This window comes from Schistocerca piceifrons, chromosome 8 (genome assembly GCF_021461385.2).
Source record: "Schistocerca piceifrons isolate TAMUIC-IGC-003096 chromosome 8, iqSchPice1.1, whole genome shotgun sequence".
In the NCBI taxonomy this organism is placed as follows: Eukaryota; Metazoa; Arthropoda; class Insecta; order Orthoptera; family Acrididae; genus Schistocerca; species Schistocerca piceifrons.
In genome coordinates, this window is record NC_060145.1 from 151,134,486 (window position 1) to 151,152,212 (window position 17,727).

The following is a 17,727-nucleotide window of genomic DNA, read 5'->3' on the forward strand; positions in this document are numbered from 1 at the left end:
AAAGTGACAAACTGCTTCATATATGACTAATATTTGTAGTCATATATGAATCATTTATTTTGGGTGTCAATTTGTTTGCAGCAGAAACACCTGAGCAGCTGAGTGATCCCACTAATCTTGGGGATCATGTGATCACCAGCATTAGATGCAATAATTAGAAATGTATCGAGTAATGAGTGGGCACATGTCATGGCATGTAACAGGTGTTCTTTTATTTTTTCAAAGACCACTTGTATTTTCAGTGGCTAACTCAGGTGTCATTTACCAGATGTATTCTTGCCCCGCAATGCTTGGGTGAGTGGTAGCAAAGTCTCAGCAGTGTGGCAAGTGGTTCCTGTAGAAATTTATGACCCCCAAAAACCTATGCAGCTCTTGGTAGTTGTTAGGAGGTGGGAGGAGATGTATCTGATCAGTTTTATCAGTAGTAGGATACACCCCAGATCCATCAACAAAGGTCATAACGAGGTTGCTGAAGTTGGCACTTGTGATCATTTATCACAACCTCACTAATGGCAAGCTTATCGAGGATGATATGCAGATGCTCATTGTGGTCTTGCTCATTTTGTGAAAAAATTAATGCATCATCTAGATAGGAATAATAAAAATTAAAATTGAATGGTATGCTGCCAATATATCTTTGCCATGTCTTTGCAGTTTTTTTTTAGTCTGTATGGCTTGTAGAGGAACTCGGAGACACTGAATGGCATGATTATCACAGTTTTTGGTACGTCTTCATCTGCCATTAGAATTTGCAGGTATGCTGTTTTGTAACTGACACTGAAAATTTTTGCCCTACCAAGCCATGGGAAAAACCATGCAAGTTTAGGATGGGGCACCTGTCAATGATTGTATGGGCTTTGAGGTAGCAGTAGTCATCACATAGGTTCCAAGTACCACTGCTTTAGGTACTACAGTGGGACCTCGCATAGTGACCATAATTCATTCCAGAATCTTACTCGCAGTGTGAAACACTCGTTAAGCAAAATGATTTATCCCACACAAATTAATGTAAAATATGATAGTGCATTCCATGTAGAAACAGTACTAAAAGTTATATCTTATTCATGCTGATTATTCAGAGAAAATTATATATACAGTATTATGTATTTTATTATTCACAATACATAACTAATTCTTGTTTACTAAGAAGGTAGCTGTAGTCATTTGTTTCTGCCAACACTTTGCAAAAATGCAACACAGCATTATCATCAAATAAATTTGAAGTGCGCATAGTCAATACTTTATTGGGTTGATGACGTTCAATCTATGACGTAACTGATTCCCATGCTCTTAGCTTTTCTCTTAATGCACCAGTAGATTGCTGCTTTGCTGTTCCATGCCCTCCTCATCTTCTTCCTCATCCTCATCCTCCTCCTCCACACAGCTTTCTGCTGTGAAAGACACTACAACTCCATAAGTTCTTCAGTGGCCGTTTCTCGGCTGTGATCTTCAACAAGCTCATTGATATTATTGTTATCCACTTCTAGTCCCACACTCTTGGCCAAAGAGAGAATATTGCTGACTACAGTCTAAACATGTGCTGACTTAAATGCCTCACAATCACATTTGACAACCCACTCTGACCAAAGCTTCTTCCAAGCAGAAGTGAGAGTTCTCTTGGCAACCACTTCCCATGCCTTTTTGATCATGATATTGAACTGGTATTTCCAAAACTCTCTGAGAGTGAGATTGGCAACTTCAGTCAACTCAAAACCATGCTCAAAAGAGTGCTATAGTGTAGAGCTTCTTAAAGTTAGAAATAATCTGCTGGTCCATAGGCTGGAGTAACAGAATCATTTGGGAGGCAGAAATTCGATATTGATGAATTGAAATTCTTCAGGAGGCAGTCTTGCAGGCCTGGAGAATGGGCAGGAGCATTGTCCATAACAAGCAAGACATGGAGTGGCAGATTCATCTCAACCAAATATTTTTTAACCAAACAATCAAATACTTCATTGACTCAATCACAGAAAAGGTCTTGTGTCACCCAAGCCTTGTTGCTGGATCTTCACATCACATTTAACCTGCTGTACTGGACTTTACACTTCTTGAAGGTTTATGGAGTTTCTGAATTTTAAACAAGCAGTGGTTTAATTTTCAAATTGCCACTTGCATTGTCACAGAATTGCAGTTTTGAACAGTCTTTCATTGGCTTGAGACTGGGCAATGCATTCTCCTCTGCTGTTATAAAGGTACACTTTGGCATCTGTTTCCAGAATAGACCTATCTCATCACACTTAAAAACCTGTTGCAGCAGATAGCCCTCAGATTCTAAAATCATCTTGAAGTTACTGATGAAGTTCTCTGCTGCCTTTGTGTTGGAGCTGGCTGCTTCACCATGGCCCACAACTCACAATGCTGTGGATGCTGATCCATCTTTTAAACTTTTCAAACCACCCATGGCATCCCTTAAACACTTCTTTGGCTACTGATGATCCTGGCATCTTCTTAACAAGGCCAGCGAAAATCATTCTCACCTTCTCACAAATGACATTCTCATTAACAGTGTTGCCTTGGAATTGCTTTTAAATTATCCACTTAAGGAGCAACCTTCAGACATCATCCAGAATATGAAACTGTTGTTTAGATATTCTTGTCACTCCCTGTGAAGCATTTCTCTCCTTAATTTTGTCCTTGTTCTTGAGAACAGTGCAAATAGTTGATGTAGGCTGATTGTATGAGCATGATAAATCAACAATGCTCACACTGCATTCACATTTTCAGTGATTTTACAGTCCATTTCTAAAGTTGTTTTCTTTCTCTTATGGTAAACTTCTAGTAGCTTTATCTTCAGGGACATTTCTATGAAGGTTATTAAAATTTGCAAACAAAAAGACCACTCTATGAACACAAGTTCAGAAAAATGTGTGATCACAAACTGCACTAAGATGGTAGCAGAAAGAGTGCTAAACCCAAACTGCAGTACATACTAAAGACACATTGTTCATATGTTGCTGCTGACAATGAAAGGTGTTCATATTGTTGAACATTTCCCCCTCTGTGTTTGAATGGCTGGTGACATTACATTAAACCATCATCACTCATTATGCAAAATAGCACTCGTTCAGTGAGTCATTTTTTTTTTACAATTGGGTTTGCTCATTATGCAGATTGCGAGTTATGGGAGTGCTCATTAAGCAAGGTTCCATTGCAGTTTAATTGAGGAGGCCGAAGCACTGTCTGATGGGCTGACTATGCAAGCTCACAAAAGTTCACCACTGCAGCATTAGTCGCTTTAAGTTTGTGGGGAACTAGATGACGTGGGTGGCAAGGGACAGGGGGACGCGGTGTGGTCGTAATGTGGTGGACTGAAATGTCCCACACAGCACAGATTGTACCTGGTCAAACGGAGGAGAGTGAAGCGAGTCAAGGAAGCAGGGTGTGGCATAATTTGCCATTGCAGTTAATGTCACACAGTACTGTCTCAGAAGAGCATTCCAATGGGGTTTGTAATGCTTCACTAACCTGAGAAGTGTCCATACTAGTGGGGCCACAGTGCTGATCAGTGTCAAGATGATGAAGGTCATTGAGATGTTGTTGACCTGCATGTAGTGATGCAGTGGCATCCACAACTCATTTCCATAGCTGTTCAATGGTGAGACACATGACCTTATTGTCATCATCTAATGACAGGTGCTTGTTTAAGAGTAGCTGGTTGAATAGTGCTTCACTTTGTTGGTTGAGATGGAGTGGTGTGTTGAGCAGCAGCAGTGTGACAAGGTGTTGCAGTGATGGCAGGCAGTGTATTGCTGACCACATGAAGGATCAACTGCTGGCCATCCCATCATAAGAGGAGGGCACAATTTAAACCCAGCAGTACTTGGTAGTTCCAGAGGAAGTCAGCTCCCAGGACTGGTTGAAAAGTCCAAGGTATTTGCATATCTGTACCAAGGCTGAGCATGATGTGTGTAGTTCGAGCAACTGTGATTACCATGTCATCCCCACACGCAGCTGCATGTGGCAACAGCAACAGCAACAGTGTAGCAGCCACAAGAGCAGGTAGTGGAGTGCTCATATAGGCTCCATTATCAACGAAATATGTGTACAGGTGCCTGTCGTGGATGAATAGTCGGGGACCATCTGCCCATTTAAATGCTGCATTGGTGCTGTTTATTTGTGGTGTGCAGAGGCGTCTTGTTAATGAAGAGTGGCCTAGTGTGCCTAGGTAATGTCTCTGTACTAGTTTGGGAAGGTGCATGGCTGCCTGCAGTGCTGTGTAGCAGTAGCATTGTTGTGCATTGGGCGTGGAAACAGGCAATGCACTTGGCCATTGTGGCTTTTGTTTATACACAGAGTTGGGGCAGTGGCCAGCTGGGAGAGTGACAACCTTGGCTGTCCACCAGAGCAGTGAAAGGTGCTTGGGATGGTATAGTTGGAGGGGGGGGGGGGGCGGGGGGGCTAGGTTCTGTTCAAGTCAGTCCAGGAGTCATTGAGTGGTCCATGGTTGCATGGAATGTTGATGCACCTAGGCTAGGATCATGCAAAATCAATTTTGGTACAGGCACACTGGCTGTCAACTGCAGCATAGTGCTGTTGGTTGTTGATTAGAATGTGGTGTTGCAATAGTGCCTGCATTCTGTCAGTGAGTCAAAGTTTAAATTCAAGTGGTGCCTCCTCATGCACTAGTACTGCAGTTTGGATGTTCTCTGGCACTTTTAGGAGCCAAAGTACCAATAGCACATGATTCAATTAGAGCTCTCAGGTGGCACAAGAATGAAGAAGGCGTGCTGGTGCTTAAAGTAATGACACTGATGATGAGATGTACCTTCTGCTCAAGCATGCATGTTAGTTTTTGTAGCAGTAGTGTTGCATCTTGGCAGTTTCATATTTGTGAGAAGCTTTAACAACCTAAAGTAAGTTGGTAATAAAGTCCGCATTTTATCCAAGGTGGTTAAGAAGAGTGACAAACTTCCCATCATACATCAGACACTCACTGAGAGCAAACCACATACTGGGAGAATCTGCCCAGAACAGTGTTAGTTTCAGATGAAGGTGGATGGTATGATTGTCATCAGAGGTTTGAGTGTAAGGCACCATCTCAAGATAGGCTTGTCATGGCATGGGAGTGTCAGTGTGCAATATGGGCAGGAAATGAAGCTCGATGTAGGGCAGCATGTGATAAGGTAGATCATGATGCACACAGTTGGGGTCAGTGTCACTTGGAAATGTGCAAAGAAATTGAGTTGCTGTTCAAAAAACAGTGGCGCATGTGAGTGAAGTTCCAGGCCTGACACAGTAGATATCACTTTCCCTTTGACAGATGTCTGAGATGGCAGAAAATGCATGTGACATTGTGCATGAAGTTGTAGTCGATTTATTATCTAGTGGCACTCACTATCTGTCTCTCATGGAGGTTGTGCAGAAGTGTCATTGTTCACAGTGTGGCTGATGCAGGTGTGATGCACTTGAACCTGGAGGCAGTGGTATCTGACCTTGCTGAGGAGAGGTCATGAAAAATGTGTTCTTGGTGTCCACAGTCAGTTTTCATACTGGGTGTGGGTGGTGCAAATGCGAAGCATGATGCTGGACCAGAAGTGAGTCAATTGCAAAGCCTGGCATGGCTAGGATATGATGTCATAATCTGGCAGGCAGAACTCACATTTAGTCAAAATGATTGGGATGGGATTTGGAAAATCAGAATGCACAGGTACTGAAAGGTGATGTAATCCTCAATCCCACAGTCCATCAGAAGATGGATGATGAAATGGAATAACAGAGTGGTACAGTGCGAGCCACTCTTGTTCAAGTGTAACAGTACTGTGGGAGGGGTTCATACAGTTCAGGTTGTTAATGCAAATGGCATAATGCTCAAAATCACTGGAACATGTGATGTTCTGTCCTGTGTGAAAGTCAATGGCACTTAGATTCATGTTTGTTATGGAGGTAGGCAGCCATTGTTTCCTGTGACACTCTGCTGCACCTTTATCTCAAATACCAGGAACAGATTCACTCTGTGTCAAATCAGGAATGTTTATCATGAACTCACTCACTAAATTCGATGCTTGTTATGGCATAGTTTGCTGCTTGACATCGGCATCAATGCGAGGTTGGTCCAAAGATATGGTGAAAAGTGAAGAAATGGCTGATATTTAGCAAATTTTGCACACAAGATGTCTGTGGAATTCATGAGCACTTATTGTGAGATGATGTAGATATTGCCAAAGAAACAATGAGGTTGTATGTTTCTAATGGCAACATTATTGATGGCATAACCCGTGGGTTGAATTTTTGACTTAACACTAAAATCATGGTGTAACATGGAAGTGTGGGATTACCACTGTGAGAAGCAGGGTACCAGCAGTACAGCAGCAGAATAGTGACACAGCATAGAGGTATGATTTTCACACAATTTATTAGTAAGTACACACATATAACACATGTAAGCATTATGAGCATCAGAGCATACCAACTCCCACTGCCTCACGGGGCAGCAATCCTAATTTACGGAGTCAGAGATGTTATGCCACCACATAGTGTTTATATGTATTGTTCCAGTTTTGAAATTGAATGATTAAAAGTTTTTGAGCATTCATTGTTTCTTTGTTCTATAACTTTTAAAGATTGGTTCACCTTCTCAAAAATTGCAGTTTGAATTGATAGGCCCATTGTAAGTGTCAATGGTTTTTATATCAGAATCTCTCTAGTCAGTTCTTTCAAATACTTCATTCTCTTCTTTAACTGTTTTATCTTCCTCATGTCCAATACCACTACACTCCCCTCAGATACAGGTACTAATTTCAGCTTTGTGATCAACATTTTGGCTAAACTTCAATTAAATCTTTTTCAACACTTGCAGAACACAATAACACAGCTAATCTCCTTAGAAAACAAATTACTATATACTTAACTTACCCATCATCTACTGTCACCAAGGCCAGTCCCATTTTTATAAAAATACTTTGTTTGGAGTCCCATTTTTATTTCCACCATATTTATTTTTTGTTAATTTCTTGTAAAATATTAACATGTTAATGTACACAGTAGTACCATCCCAGCTTACACCTACAATTGTAATGGTTCCCACCTTTAATGCTATTGAAGGCCATTACTGTATAAAGAAGTCATGTGTCTCATTTGAACAACGAGTTGATTTGTTCTGCTGTTCTCTAGTATTGTTGACAACTGGAGCGTAAATGGGGGATGGACTGGGTGGAGAGGGGGGGGGGGGGGGACATTTGTGTTTAAATATCAGTGGGATAGTAACTGTCAAGTCTGTTGTGACACTTTTCTGTCACAATGCAATATTGTTTCTTCTTCTTCAGCAGTCTAAGAGACACAATCCTGGCTATTGGTTACAGTAGGATAAATAGGTTTCCTACCTGTGCCACATATTAACATCTGAATTAAAAACTGTAGCTGTCCCAAGCATTTATTTCCATTCATAAATCACAAATAGAGCAAAAATGTGTTACTTCTTACGGCAGAATAAAACAGTGTTCAGATTGCTGGCTGACATTAACATGTGCCAAAAATAACTTAAAGTGACCAGCGATGGTCATGTAACAGTGCAACTCAAAGGTGCTACACTTACATACGGATTGATTACATCAAAAGACACAATTTTTAAGTTAGTAATTTTTCATGACATTTACACTGCAGATATTCCTCAAGTTAATATTTATTCAAATAGTGGTAATATTAATAATAATAATAACAACAATAATTTGAAATGAAAAACTTATTCAACTCAACACCTCACCTATAAGGTTAGGAAGAGTAAGCAAAAAGATAAAAATCAACTGTCTTGCATTTGCAGATGATTTTTTTATACTTTCTGAAAATGAGGCATCTGCTACAACACAAATAAATCTCCTGGAAGAAATAGCTGGCAGAACTGGCTTAAGAATTTCTACAGAAAAAACAAAATGTATAACAAACATTGAAGATTGTTCCATAAAAACACGGGAGAACTGCCAGATATCAGCAACTTCCTGCCACGATATTTTGGCACAGAGTCTTCTGGCCATCTTCAGGTGAATGCCACTGTAGTAGTACTGGTGAGTACGCACTGAGCTCCGCTATTTAAAACCTTCTGAGGTGACATTGTGCATGCGCTGCTCAGTGTGCGCATTCATAACGGCTCCGTGCACTGCGCCTCGGGCCCTGCACTATGAAAGCCTGGCGTATCGGTGTCAGCTCGATTTCCATCTTTATGCAGATAACTACGTTGACTACGAAGTTTCTCTATAACAGGATTCCAAGCAGAGTTCAGCTGATAACCACTATCTCGATTGATGAGAGTCTCGTTGTCAGACAACCTTATTTCCACAGATTCATTGATAATCGAGCTCCAAAAGTTTGATGTATGGGCCAAAATTTGTGTGTCGTCATATTTCATGGAATGGTCTGTGGACATACAATGTTCGGTGATTGCGGACTTCGTGGGTTGGAGAAGGCGAGTATGCCGTTGGTGTTCCACAATGCGTTCCTGCACAGTTCGTGTTGTTTGCCCTATATATGATTTGCCGCATTCACACGGAATTTTGTAAACACCTGGTTTACGCAGGCCCAGGTCGTCTTTAACGGATCCCACCAGTGATGAAATTTTGGAAGGAGGGCGAAAGATGACTCTCACTTGATACTTTCTCAATATTCTGCCTATCTGTGAAGAAATGTTCCCAATAAATTGTAGATAAACAGTCGACCTGAAGGCCTCTTCCTCTACCTTGTTCTGTCATTTGTAGGTCTGCATCACTTTGTTCACTTGCCTATGTGAAAAGCCATTCTTCAAAAATACTTTTTGCAGGTGTTCCAGTTCCACTTGAAGACTGTCGGCATCAGAGATAGTATGGGCACGGTGGACCAAGGTTTTGAGAACGCCCATTGTTTTTGCTGGATGGTGGCAACTAGTAGCTTGTAGATACAGGTCTGTACGAATGGGCTTTCTGTACACTGAGTGATCAAGTGTGCCATCACTCTTCCGTCGCACCAAGACGTCTAAAAATGGCAGACAACCATCTCTCTCTATCTCCATGGTAAACTTTATGTTTTCATGTATGGAGTTCATGTGACATAAAAATTCTTGGAGACGGTCCAGTCCATGAGGCCACACTATAAAAGTGTTGTCAACGTACTGCCAAAATACTGTTGGTTTAAAAGTGGCAGAGTCGAGTGCTCTCTCCTCAAAATCCTCCATAAAAAGATTGGCCACCAGGGGAAACAAAGGACTCCCCATGGCAACACCATCAGATTGTTCGTAAAATTCGTTGTTAAATATAAAATATGTAGAGAAGAGAGTGTGCTCAAACAACGCTGTAATGTTTGCACCAAACATATTGCCAATGAAGTGTAGTGAGTCCACCAGAGGCACCTTTGTGAACAGTGAAACCACATCAAAACTGACCAATAAATCACTACTTTGCAGTTGTAGTGACTGAAGTCGACTGATAAAATCACCAGAATTCTTTATGTGTTGTGCACACTTGCCTATCATTGGTTTGAGCAAAGATGCCAAGAATTTTGCTAAGTCGTAGGTGGCTGCTCCAATGTTACTCACAATTGGACGTAATGGCACATTTTCCTTGTGGATCTTAGACAGTCCATATAGCCTAGGTGGAACTGAACAGTTTGGTTTCAGTCTCTTGATGACCTCCTTTGGTAGAGAACTATTTGATAAAAGTTCTGCTGTTTTTCGCACTACTCGGCTCGTGGGATCCTTATCGATTTTGCGATATGGTGAATCACATAATAAAACATTGATCTTATTAATATAGTCATCCCTTGGTATGAGGACAGTAGCGTTTCCTTTGTCAGATTTTAAGACTACTGTATCCACATCTGCTCGTAAGTTATGGAGGGCTATCCTCTCCATGGGCGAGATGTTATTCTTCATTGGTGCACACCTGGTCAATACACGGCAAGACTCTCGACGAACGTCCTCCGCTTCATCTGTATCAAGATGGCATACAGCTTCTTTGATGGCACTGATGAAATCCACTAGTGGCAGTGAAACAGGTGTGGGAGCAAAATTCAGTCCTTTTGCTAGCACAGACACAGTCGCGTCATCTAAAGTTTTCTCTGTCAAATTAACAACAGATTGTCGAGTTGGAACTTTCTGCAGCATCTGTTTAGAAAGTCTGTCAATCTTGGCAGTTTGCCTTGTCACACCTTTATCATGACTCCAGCCCATGTTACACCATCCACCCAGTCCCACGACAGAGAAGATAGTCTTGCTGCCAATTCCAAATGTATGTGGAACATGTCCTTTGATACAGAATCCAATTCACGCCAAGTAAAACGAATCCTTTCTCTCACCAAAGCCATGCTTGCTTTACGTTTGATGTTGTTTGCAGCAGTGGTATTTATGAAATGCACAATTTTGGCAAAGGTTGGAATAATCCCCTTGTCTCTGCAACTTAATAAGAATATCAATGAGCTCAGCAGCCTCGCTCTTCTTTCACGTAACTTGTTGAATCTTAAAATGCATTCCATCACTTCCTCCCTGTAGAGTTGCTTGATGTGATGTTTAAAGCTTTCCCGGCGTACTGATTGTTCCATAAAAACACGGGAGAACTGCCGGATATCAGTAACTCCCTGCCACGATATTTCGGTGCAGAGTCTTCTGGCCATCTTCAGGTGAATGCTACTGTAGTAGTACTGGCGAGTATGAGCTGAGCTCCACTATTTAAATAGTGGAGCTCAGCGTGCACTCGCCAGTACTACTACAGTGGCATTCACCTGAAGATGGCCAGAGGACTCTGCGCCGAAATATCGTGGCAGGAAGTTACTGATATCCGGCAGTTCTCCCGTGTTTTTATGGAACAATCAGTACGCCAGGAAAGCTTTAAACATCACAACATTGAAGATGCTCCAAAATTCCTGAAAATGCCTGGCACTAAACTACAATTTAGATAAATTAGATGTACTAGAAAGACAAATTATAAAGAAATTATTAGGACCGAAAAACACAGCAAATTTTGGAAATTATGAAGTAATGTTGAAATATACCCAAATATAGAAAATATTTCAAACATAATGAGAAGAAGATTTGTGTTTTTTGGACATTTATTTCAATATGAAGACAGTAGATTAACTAATAAGATTTTCAAATATTTGTGGGGTAAGAAGACCACAACAAGCTGGGCCAATTAAGTAAAAAATGATTTAGAAACAAACAATGCAAAAGCAGATATAAACAACAGAGAGGACTTTTTCCTGAAAGTATTGAAAATGGAATTCCAAGGCAGGGTAGCTAAAAACACTGGTTCCAAATCGTCTGAAGACATAATGAAGAAACATAGTGAACATATGAAAGCATACTGGTAGAGAACAACAAAGAACTGAAATTGGAACATGGTCCTGAGATGGTGTATTTACAGTAAAAAAAGGGAATATCAATAATACTAGTAATGAAGATAATAATAATAATAATAATAATAATATCTGAATTATTTCAAAAGTTTCTTAGAATGCCAGTACTAAGCTGAAAAAATCTTTTCACATTTTGACATTTTCTTTTAGTATTTTGCACCTAAGTGGAAAAATTACCTATACTTTAGTTAACCAAAACAAAAGAAGCCAAGATTTATATGACTTCTGTAGTACTTTTGTGTATTGGGCAGTCAGGTTGCCCAAGAGCATTTGTGTATCAAGTATTCCAATTGTTTGTGTGTAGCAAATGTTTGAGTGTTCTAACTTGTGGTGAAAATAGTGTCATTGACCAGTTTCATGACACTATATAAGAAGGAATGTGGAAGAACATCTTAGTCAGTATCATCTGATATCTAATTGGTGAACAACTCTCTGTTACTATCAGTCAGTTATTTCGTGTAAAACAGTCCACAAGTAGCCAAAGTGGTAACAAATATAGGCCACTAATTATGCAAAATACCCAGTGCCGCGACTATCACTGACATTGTTTTTGCTGCTGAGGTATCAGCTGCCAGAAAGCAAAGCATGGCCAGGCTGCTAATGGATACCATCACTGATTAATGACGTGGCATCATCCATCTGGAATTTCATGACCTGAACAGAAAATGTCAGGTCCAATGTAAGCTTTTCTGCAGAGGTAACAAAATGGCTCTGAGCACTATGGGACTTAACTGCTGAGGTCATCAGACCCCTAGAACTTAGAACTACTTAAACCTAACTAACCTAAGGACATCACACACATCCATGCCCGAGGCAGGATTCGAACCTGCGACCGCAGTGGTCGCGCGGTTCCAGACTGGAGCGCCTATAACTGCTCGGCCACTCCGACCGGCTGCAGAGGTAACAGTGTGGACTGATTTTCTATACCCATGCCATGGCCAAGTGCACATCTAGTGAGCTGCCTGTTGATACACTGCTATGAGGTGGCCCTACTTCCTGCATGTCCAGCAAAAACAATCAGGGTGCATGGTGCAGGCAGTTGCTCGTGGTATGCCAACTGCTGTAATGAGGAAAGGACTGGAGTATCTTCAAATTGCATGAAGTTTGTCACAGTGCTAATGAGAGAGGGTGTTTCTAATCAACCTGATTAACATTACAAAAATGTCACTCAACACTGAGGGGGGACCAGAATGATCGAAGTACTTAAGTGTCTCATGGAACATGCGATCTTGAGACCTGTGAAATCTAGTGAGACTTTAACATCAAACATCTACTGACATTCTTAGTTGTTCTCTCCCCTATTGTTCCTGAAGCTTTTGGTGCAGATGCCTTTGCCAGTTTTAGTTTCAAAGTAGTTGACCATGTCACTGTAGTCTGATACAGCAACTTTTTCTGACCTTGACGCCACACGAAATCCATAATAATTGGTTACTGAACCAACTCTCAGGTGTGCACATAAATTTAATGCTCACATCTCTATGTAGCCCTCAGTGGCACCAACATTTTATAGATCTTGTCCACTCCTGCTTGTGGTTAGAGAAATCACTCAAGCAGATCCCCTGTGGCATCAGGAACATGGTATTACTTTTGCAGTTTCAGCTAGTCAATGGCAATGCCTATGGTTGTCCATAAAAAAGCCAACAGGTCTTTACACATTTGTGATAATTTTAAATCCACTATAAATGTCCAGCACTGATCTCAGTCCTATGGTTCACTTAGAGAATTTGTTGACTAAACTGGCTGTGGGCCACCATTTTTCAAAACTAATAGGAAGTGCACCTACAACTGCCACTGAATGATGCAGTCACTCTTCTGCTAGTCTTTAATATTATCTTACGGTGTGCCCATTAATCGTGTGATATTTGGTTTTCATTTTGAACCCTTCCCTCCTTTGTGAGATTTGGTGAGATGTGGATGACTTGTCCCTCCCCCTTGTCTGCGATTTCTTCTACAATTTTTAAATGATTAAGTTTATTTAATGTGTTCATGTTTTAGCTTCATATGATGAAAAATGCCTCTTATATTGCTCAGATTTAATTTTATAAAACAAAATGTTGTTCATTACAATAATGAATACACACTGAATAATCGTTTTGGTATTGTAGCATCCCATACACTGCAAAATAGTGTTGTAGTGTGTGATACAGAGCCTAAAAATTAATGTAGTGTCTGAGTCATGGTGTAATTTGCTATAGTACTCAGGTAAAAAAACTCATCTACATACTATTTTGTAAATTTCTGCATTTTTAAGTGGTTTAGGAGCATCCTTGTCCAACATTAAGTGGTGGTGTCTCTTTTGGGTGGGTTTGTTAACTATGGCAATATTTAGTTTTGCAAGATATTTCCTAGGCAATCAGCAGAGTCTTTAAAGTACAAGAGGAAACCTTCATCTTCACCATTGCTGCACATTATGTAGACACTTCAGAGGTCAGTCTTAACACTATTTTTATGTCACTAGACAAACAGCCATTCGCCAAAAACATATGAGTGAGATAGTCTAATTCTGCATTGGGCAGCTCAGTGTCACGTATGTTCATCACTCTATCTGCTAGTACTTTTATGTAATCACACTTTGTGTGGTTCAAGCTTCCACCTTTTTCTTTGAAAATGAATGTCTCATTTTCTTTGTCTTCCATATGATGTCAGTTTTCTGCAGGAAAGCATATGAAACAAAATTCAGACAGTAGCCAGCTGGATATAGATAACTGTATGTTCATGGAAGCTACAACCCTCACAGATGTTCCCATTAAAGGATGAAATGTTGCCTGTCTACAAGAAATTCATTCAGTCATGGCAAAATAGCCCAAAAAGTTTGGTAAATGTGACATTTCTGGCTCTGAAGCCTATATTTTACAATACATAGTATGTCACTCAAGCACTCAGACACAAACAGCGGTGGCAGTGTTATGAGTTTTTTTTGGTACATTGCGGAGCTTTCCATAATTTCTGGATAGTGTGTTTAATGCTGTTGTTACAAATATCATATGTTTTAGAGTTTTCATTCATTTTGCAAAAATTTAAAATCTACACTCAGTTAACATCAGTGGTGAGTTGAAAAGCTAGTGTTAAAGTCTGCTCACCATCTAACTGTTACATGTTGTTTTGGATTCATTACAGTACTTTACACAATTTTCTGATAGCGTTGATTTAAGATTGTTGTTAGAAAATGTTGCGCCTTTTAGTTTTCATTAACTTCATGTCTTCTATTGCCTACCTTCAACAAACATCCATCATTTTGTTATACGACTGGCTGGTGCCTAGAAGTTAGCTGTACAACTCACTGTAAGATAAGTTTTTACTAACTATTATCATTATAAGAAAAGATTTCTGCAGTAACAACTCATAAGCACATGCTTTTAGGTTCTGATGAACACAAAAAGTTTTTGTTTCAATATTTTTGACTTTGTGTCCAACTTTTACTTATGTTGCAACTCCTTGTTTTTCCATGTCAAACCTGCACAAAAATGATGCGAAGTGTATAATTCCTGATATTTAACTTCTCCACCCCTGTGGTTACATGATGTTCAGAGAGACACAGGACACATATCATTTCAGAATTTTCCACATCATCTAGATGTACAAGAAGTTCATCTGTCTTGTTTTTCAATTCTCTGATGTTCTGGTGAAACAAAATAATTTTATTTTGGAATAAACTCTCCTCCCCCTATTATTCAGGTGCAAGCCATGATTTGTGTATCCCCATCTCCCAATTGCAGCAACAGGCATGGCACATATATGAGACACTGTTTCAGTCAAAAGCAATTCACTCTGGTTTTCGTTAACACAGTATAACATGTTTAGGTTCAGATACTTTTGCCATAAGAATAATTGCAAACTTTGGGGAAACAGAAGTCAGTAAATGACTATATTTGACATATTTCCTTTCATAGATGTCTTATGGTACAATACTCTGGGGTAGCTACTAACTTAAGTAAAAAGTATTCACTGTGCAGAAGAAATTAGAACTGTGTCTGGAATTTGCATGCACACACCTTGCAGGTATCTCTTTAAGCAGCTGGGATTATTAACCACAGTCATACAGTGCATTCATTCAATTATAAAATTTGTCACCAAACTTTTCCTAAGTTTGAGAGTAATAGAGATATTCACAAATATAACACCAGAAGGAAAACTGAAACCAACTTTGGCACACAAAGGGGTGAAATATGCAACTATAATACTTTTTGGCCATCTACCTATCTACCAGGTCAAATGGCACGATATTTCAGTAAGGTGCTTTCTTGCCATCTTGAGGTGTTCCTCACACTTCTCATGGGGTGGTGGGAGATGTACGACATCAGTGGTCATTCTAGGATCCTCAATAGCACCACAAATGGTACCATACACAGATCTCATTGGCATGGCAACAAAATGCCCCCACCTTCTTCAGTTCTCATGACAGAAGCGTATTTTCCTGCAGATAGCCACTTAGATCATGCTCTGGACTGGATCCCTACAGCACTACTGTAAACCCTGGACTGATCCTTGCTGTCGTGCTCCCCCAACACTGCACAGATCCAGGCCCAGAAGGGACAGCTGAGGGCTGCAGGATTGGAGGGAAGGTGGGGGGGTATGATATGAAGCCAGCATCCAGGAGAAGTCAGTCAGTCACCAGGAACACCTGAAGATGGTAAGAAGTCAGCCTGCTGAAATATCTTGCATATTGGATGATGCCACCCATCTGAATACTTGACAAATATTCAAGATTTTCGTATGCTGGGAAGACCTAAAATCACCCTAAGCACCTCTACAGGGAGAGGGTGCACAGCAAAGTTAAGAAGCTAGTCAGAGAGAGGAACCAATACACTCAATGCAGACTCAGTGAGACCTCAAGAGAACTTTTCTAACGTCACATGCAACTGGCATCAAAATGCTCCCGTGCCTCTTGATAATGAGTCCGTGTTGTTAACTGGCCTAAGGCCAACAGGGCATGGCATTCAGCAACTTTCAGACAAACTGCTAAACACAAATACCTTGCGGCTAAACCACTGCAAGAAGAACCTCAAAGAGCTGTCACCAGTTGTACTTATTTGAAAAGTTCTCAGAATGCAATAGAAAAGAAGTACTTTCATCACTGAAACTTTTTTATTTTTCAATGTAGTCTCCTTGTAGATTAATGCACTTGGTCCAATGATGTTCCATTGCCTTGATCCCACCTCAATAACGAATTTCCTCCAGGCCTGCAAAATAGTTGTCATGTGATGTTAGAAAAATTCTCTTGAGGTCTCACTGAATCTGCAATGAATATATTGGATCCTCTCTCTAACCAGCTTCTTAAATTTTCTATGTACCCTCTCCCTGTATAGGTGCTTAGAGCGATTTTAGGTCTTGACAGCATAGGAAAATCTTGAATATTTGTCAAGTTTTTTCAGTTTTGGGAAGAAATGGAAATTTCAGGGGAATAAGGTGGGTGTGGCACAATTTATACCTTAGTTCATGTAATTTTGCCATGGCGATGGCACATGGGTGCGGGCACACATTGTCTTGATGGAAGACTACTTTCTTCCTTGCTAAACCTGGCCTTTTTTCACGTAATTTCTGTTGAAATTTGTCCAAGAGGTTAGAATAGTATTCTCTAGTAACTTTTGGCCCAGTGGGGAGATAATCTACAAACAAAATCCCTTTTGCGTTCCAGAACACCAATGCCATGACCTTTTCCTCTGAAGGAGTTGTCTTTACTTTCTTTGGTGGCAGAGAATCAGCTTGTTTCCATTGCTTTTACTGTTGTTTTGTGTCTGTGGTATAGTAGTGGAACTGGTTTCATCTGTGGTCACAAACTGGCACAAGAAATCTTGTTTGTTTCTCCTAAAACGGGCCAAACATTGTTCTGATATGTCCATTCTCATGTGTTTTTGATCCAGCATCAAGAGTTGTGGTACCCATCTTGCAGATAACTTTTTCATTTCTAATTCTTCAGTTAAAATGTGATATACCATTTCAGATGATATCTGGCAAGTGTGAGCAATTTCACACAATTTCAATTGGCAATCCTCCATGACCATTTTGTGCACTTTTGCAATGATTTCTGGAGTAGTGACACATCTCGGCTGACCACTGTGTGGATCATCATCTAAGCTCTCCTGACCAAATTTAAATTTATTTGTCCATGTATAAACAGTTGAATATGAAGGAGCTGAGTCCTTTAGTGTATTCTGGAAATTGGCATGAACATCCTTTGCTTTCATATCTTTCTTTACAAAGTACTACTTGAATCTCAATTTTTTCTGTCTTTGCAAATCACTATGTGGGAACAACAACAGAGCCATGTTACAGCCACAGCTCTCTTCCAAGAGCACTGACATGGCATGTGTTTACAGGTAACAGCCCAATGAATAGCATGGGAGCAACTGGTTGCGATAGCACTGACCTCTTGTGGTGATTCCGAGATATTTTCAAACCACCCTTGTACATAGAAAA